General features: G+C 30.3%; 1 protein-coding gene across 2 annotated transcripts in view; it reads right to left on the reverse strand.

Annotated features, from left to right (window-relative positions):
- LOC125076013 (frequenin-1) overlaps window positions 1-6,045 on the reverse strand; it is a 172,477-nt gene extending 166,432 nt beyond the window's left edge. For both annotated transcript variants that reach the window (XM_047687934.1, XM_047687933.1), the window contains exon 1: window positions 5,845-6,045. The gene's annotated coding sequence lies outside the window, so the exon portion shown is untranslated. The remainder of the gene's footprint in view (window positions 1-5,844) is intronic.
- Window positions 6,046-6,287: the final 242 nt, after the last annotated feature.

Genomic DNA, 6,287 nt, shown 5'->3' on the forward strand with positions numbered 1-6,287 from the left:
TACCTAGCAGCAATACTTAGCACTGCTGTGTTTTATTAGGAAGGGTGAGTAAGCCAGTGTAACTAAAAGCACAAAGGACATAATGTCTTAGTTCCCATGGTTGGTAGTTCCTATAGGCAGTAGTGTCCACTTGCCATCGGGTGGCCCATTTGTCCAACTTCCAAAATCAATGACATAAAAAGATAGACATTTCTTTTTATTGTAATATATTTTAACAAGGTATATGCGCCACGAACGTACAAGGAAATAGTGATCGTCGGCTGACGGCGTAAGAGGGTCATGTAATTTGCTAGACACAGATAAAAATAGTGTCAATAATATACACTAAGTATATAACTTAACTGGGTGACTTAATCGGTAACCCGTTGCAGTAAACATCCAAAATAAAAGACTGACGATAACTTTTGTGTTTCTGCCGTCTTCTTACTTAATTTGTACAATATATTGATATCGCTCGATTTTTCGGTATCATCATGTTGGAATATTTGTCTGATAAGAGCCCGGTGGATGATTTTTAGATTTATATAATAAAATATGTTTATAATATATTGCTTCCATTTTTATTCAAAATAATAAAATACATTTTTAATAAAAAATAAAGTAGATTACCAACAGAAACGGAATTATAATACAAATATAACTTATGATATACATATACAATAACAATGAGATTAAGATGTGACCACTTTAAACTGGACCTAACACAAAATAATTCTATCACTCTTATATGACTCAGTTAACGAAGAAAAACTTAACAAAGTTCTCCTTTTTTTGAAGTTGGTTAAAAATTTACTTACAAATTTTATAATTCTAAAATAAATGATATTCGTACAAAAACTTGCCAACATTAGTTCCATTTGAATTTTTTTAAGAATTTAATGGCGTCTCCAAGTCGCTCAAACAGCTATAACGTAAAGTGGGTAAGTAAAGTTCTGAAATATTTACCATAAAGTGAGGGGAAGCCTTAGTGCAGTACCAGGAGCATTAAATTTGTTTGCATATGAAGGCAATTTTCATACCTCAAGAATACACCGAAATTTTTAGGGTAATGTCAGCTATGTTATAATATTTACACTTGCGAAAATTTAACCTGTTTTTTGAGTACGTGCTTACTATAATAATTATTAACTAATAATAATTTAAGTACATAGTTCTGCCCATACTCGTTTATACACGGTAATCTATAAAAAATATTTTTTTGAACTGAAAAACTCGTATACAAATTTGTACAACATAAAGCTAACGATTATTTTCAGAAGTACGACCTGAACGGTCAATGTACAAAATAAGCTTTTGTTCAAATAAAAGCATTTCAAATATGAGCACTTTGATCTTCATGTTAAATGATTAAATTGAACGTTAAACTCCTAGCGGTTCAGAAAGTAGATTCCACTTAAAGTAATCGACAAGACATTCAAAAGTAACTCTTTTTCTACTGAAATTACGTGAAATATAATAATATTTATATATCACTAGTTGTCACCCGCGGGCTCACTCGAATTTTACTGGCTGGTCGCCAGGTGCTGGACATAGAAAAGTTTATATCCTTCTTAGAAGTTCAAGCTTGCTTCATACCAAGTTTTATCAAAATCGGTTAAGTGATTTCCCGTGATAGACCAACAGACGAACAGAAAGACTTAATTTGGGAGTTGCTGTTGCATTTATATTATTAGTATGGATATTTGGAAATAAGCAACGATACTTATTTTTATATTCTATAATATGAGATTTAAATAGATTTCTAGGCAAAGTTAAAAATATCTGCTTAATTTTATTAAAGAAACGAATATTCCTTGCCCAACGTGGATGTATTGACTTTACGGATTCGGAAATTCGATGTTATGTTATGATAAGTTTACCTTTACTTTTCTCGTGTATATAATGGTTTGCAATGATAAAATTATCTATATTATTGTCAACATTAATACCATTGGAGCCCTACTTTATAAATAAATCCCGAAAGAGTCTCGAACACTTTGATGATAAATAGACCGGACATTATTGTAGACCGGTATTTTTGTAGAATTAAAACAATTTCAATGTATGTAGCGTACATAACACTAAGGAATAAAAAAATATTTTTGCCTTGTTGTTTGAAAAATACTAATTGAGTATTATAATAAGAAATAATAATAATCAAAGTCGAATATTATCATATTCGTTGAGCAGTCCGTTAAAATAGGTTTTACATATATAAAGTTATATAAAGCTATACAATATATTAGCTAACTTAATATATAGTTGTATCTAAGCTTCTTGTAGTATTATTTTATTAAGATGTAGGTCGATTTGGTTGTTAAAACTGCTTAGTCAAGAGATTATTGTATGCAAATAAATGAGCATTTTCGGTCGACAGCGTTTGTATTGTTAGTTAACCGAAACCCGTTGGTATCAACTTAAGATGAACACGTACGTCTTTCGTATCTCGTTAAGAAATAAATGAATTATAAAAGTATAAGTTGAAAACAGTTATAAAATAAATTTTAGATGTGTTTCACATTTCGATTGCTTTCTGTTGCATTGCGATCATTGTTCATATGTCATTGTTCTAAAAGCCTTATTATTCCACGTTATTATTCTAAAGTACAAATAATTTATAATCATTCATAATGTCATATTCTAAAAATGAACAGATTGTATTAACAATAATTTAAATACAAAAATGTTTAAATAGTACTTTAATTAGTAGCACTACAAAATTAAAAAAAGCTATCGTAGAAGCAATGAACTTGTGCGTGACTTTGTTTTAATTGTGTTGAAATCTCGATTGAGTTATGACAATATGATTGGGAACTTACGTCAATTAAAGCACAACGTCAAACGCGTGAAAAAATTATAATCAAATCGAAATTATAATATTATATAAAAAGATTGTGGAATTATTAGTAAAAAAGGGATATTTCTTTTTAATATTTTTATAAATAAACGCAAAGTAATAGTTAAACGTTTTCCGGATTACCGAGCGAAGTAGAAGTCGCAAGTCTAAACCCTTAGGGTATTGTCGTTCTTACTCCTAGCATAAGTTACAATAAATACCAGGAGCAAAAAAATAAATATTAAAGAGTCTCGAGAACTAACAGCTCTATAAATAAAAAAATATGATAAACGTACTATTTATTTGTCAAAAGTTTTACTTGGCTTTGTGCAAGCCTGTCTGAGTCGGTACCACCTACTAATCAGATACTCTACCGCCAAACATGAGTACTCAGTATTATGGTTTTTTGGTTTGCATAGGCACAAGGAACATAACATTTTAGTTTCCAAGGTAAAAAAAATAGCTATTCTTTATAAGTGGTGGTGACCACTCAGCACCAGGCCCATTTGTCCGTCCGCCATACATCATAAAAAATAATAGGTATGTAAACCAGATTAAAAATTCAGTAATCGATCGATAGTTTAATTAATGCATAAAAATGATAGCAAATATTGAATATTTTAAATGATTATTTGTGGACAAGTAGGACTGACAGGGCACGTCATAGCTGTCAGGCTTTTTTTGGTAGCGGCGAATCGAGCAGCATCTATATTGAGACAATTTCTTTAATAATATTATAATTAATATAATATTTTTCACTACACTTTGCTTTATTTTGTTTAATCAAATAACTTTCTGAAATTTTACTAAATATACTGTACTTTATTTGTTTTTTCTTAGTGATTAATAAAAGAATGTTAATATTTATTTTTAGAGATGCAACCCAAACGTTATACAAAGAAAAGTTTATATTTCTTTAAGATATTTTGAAAACGCGACCTAAAATCAACTGTATGTTATAAAAAACAAAGTCCATTTTAGTGAAATTGAAACCAGTATTTGATATTAACTTGAATTAAAATATTCATTTATTAATTTTGTTAAGCTTTCTTTTAGAACGTTATCCTGGAATATTCTATTTCGACGAAAATTTTCTTGTCTTACAAATACTTTTGTAAAAAATAGAATATAAATATATAGATTTTGGTCATATGGAGTTCCCGAAGCATTTGTAATATATTTGTAATATATATATTTGTATATGTAAATCAACATTTTAAACTAAATTCTTCGTTATGTCAAAGTCATATTATTAAAAGATTTCATTATTTTTTTATAATTAGTGATGTATAAAATTCTGAATAAAAAACATTATTATTCTGTATAATTTTCATGAATTTAAATCGTTTTGCCGGTATTGCGAACGGGTCGTATTTACAATAGAGGAGCAATTTTTAATGCTTTTTAAAAAAAATATATTATTTTGCCTTGTTTGTAAAAATTTTAATACTATGGACTATATAATATACAATAGGTTACACCAACGACAAATGACCCAGGACTCGTACAGACCATAGTCATACATAGTCATCAGCCAATAAGACAAGCAATTTCTAAACTCTCGCTAAAATGGCTTCCGTCTGAAACCTGTAAAATATTCCATACGACTTTGCAGCATCATCAATATCTACTGAAAATAAAGGTTAAACTGGAGATAGTGAAAAAGAAAAGTACTTTAATCTTAAATTCTTGGAGGCAATAATCGCAAAAGTTTAAGGAATTTAAAAAAGATTCAATCTTTTCTCTTTTTCTTTATACAATTATGAATTTGAAGTAATGCTTTCAGCCCCTATTTAAATAATATTTTGTTCTAACATTTTCAATTTATTAATTTTTATAACTATAGTTAAAAAAAAATTATACTTAGTAAAAATGAAATGAATATAGTTTATACTTATTTTACGAATGCGATTCAATGGAATAAAATTGATGTGTTAAGTAAAATAATATAAAATGGATTGATTAATTTTTATTTAATAAATGTCATAATAAATTTCATTAATTGTCAATCATGAAACGCGGAATCAATACTTTTAAGTTTTCTTGAATAACTTTTTGTTAAAACCAAAACTAATATCCGTTACAATTATTAACGTTTCGATGCCTTAAATAAATATGCATATAATATCCGGTAACAAAGGTCGATACCCTGTATTCCTCTTTTCAAAGCATTAATCAAGGAATGCGAATTTCAAGATGAAGTCGTGCATAAATGATTGGTACTTTATTAGGCATCTACGAGAATACCGACGGCCTACGAACTTACACAGTATCAGAATTTGCTTATTATATAAATATTTAAATAGATAATATTTATATAGATGTGTTTAAAATAAAAACATTTTTAAATATAGATCAGATAGATTTATACAAATGCTTTTTGAAGTTTGTTATAATTACACAAATTGAAGTGCCAAGACTACGAAATGACTTGGCCCAAAACACTTTATTCTGTCCAGTTTACTTACATAATTTTATTACACCTAGGTCACAAAACAAATATGTATATTTGTTTCCCTCGATTCAACGCCCGGTTTCACTTAACTTAACCTTTATGTAATATTGGAAAAACAGTGAAAATATCTTTGAACCGAAAAGGCCATCACAGCCTTTGAACGTTACCATCACAGCCTTTTCTGTTATAAATATATTTTCTTTGTTACTTCACCTATTACTACTTCAATATTTGGAACAAGTTATTCTTTGTTTTTACTTTAAAATCATTTCACATTGAATAGTAAAACTTTCGAAAAAGTAATATCGCGTGCGGTATATAAATGTGAAAACATTTATCGTATTAAAATTTGATGGATTTATAATACATTGGTATGTTAGTATTAAAAAATAACTAAGTTTTTTTTATTCTAAAATAAATAGCACAATTAATAAAATAAATAAACAATTCGCACAGCAGATAACATGAAAACAGAAAAACAATGCAATAATGGTTGCAAAAAAAAATATGTTATATAAGAAATAATCTTGTGAACGCATGATGATATATTAAGTAATCGTAAATTTCGGCTTACCGCCTTCAGCGAAGAGATAACCAACAACTATGTTAAAGTTAAGAGCGTCGGTTTTTCGAACAAAAGCTATTTCGACGACGAAGCGGGGTAGACGCGGCGCGTCGGACGAGCGGTCTCGCGGTTCGCGTTCGGTGGCAATGCGCCTAGGGTGCGATTTCGACAGAGCGTGCGAGGTGACGCTGGGACCGGTCCGTGCGCGAGGGCGACTCGAGTAGGAATCGGCGTCACCCTCCAACAGGGTTACGTAACGCGCGGAGTAGCGCAGCGCGGCCCGAACCCCGCTCCCCTCTTTAAGGGAAAAGATGAATGAGTAAAGTTTCCTAACGGACGTTAATCCATGGATCGCGCTTGTTTTCGGATCGGCCCGTGGTTACATAAAGCTATTTTGCACATGCGCGGTATTTTCTTGACACCGCACTATGGCGATGCGACCGTTTTCTTTG

This window comes from Vanessa atalanta, chromosome Z (assembly GCF_905147765.1).
Source record: "Vanessa atalanta chromosome Z, ilVanAtal1.2, whole genome shotgun sequence".
In the NCBI taxonomy this organism is placed as follows: Eukaryota; Metazoa; Arthropoda; class Insecta; order Lepidoptera; family Nymphalidae; genus Vanessa; species Vanessa atalanta.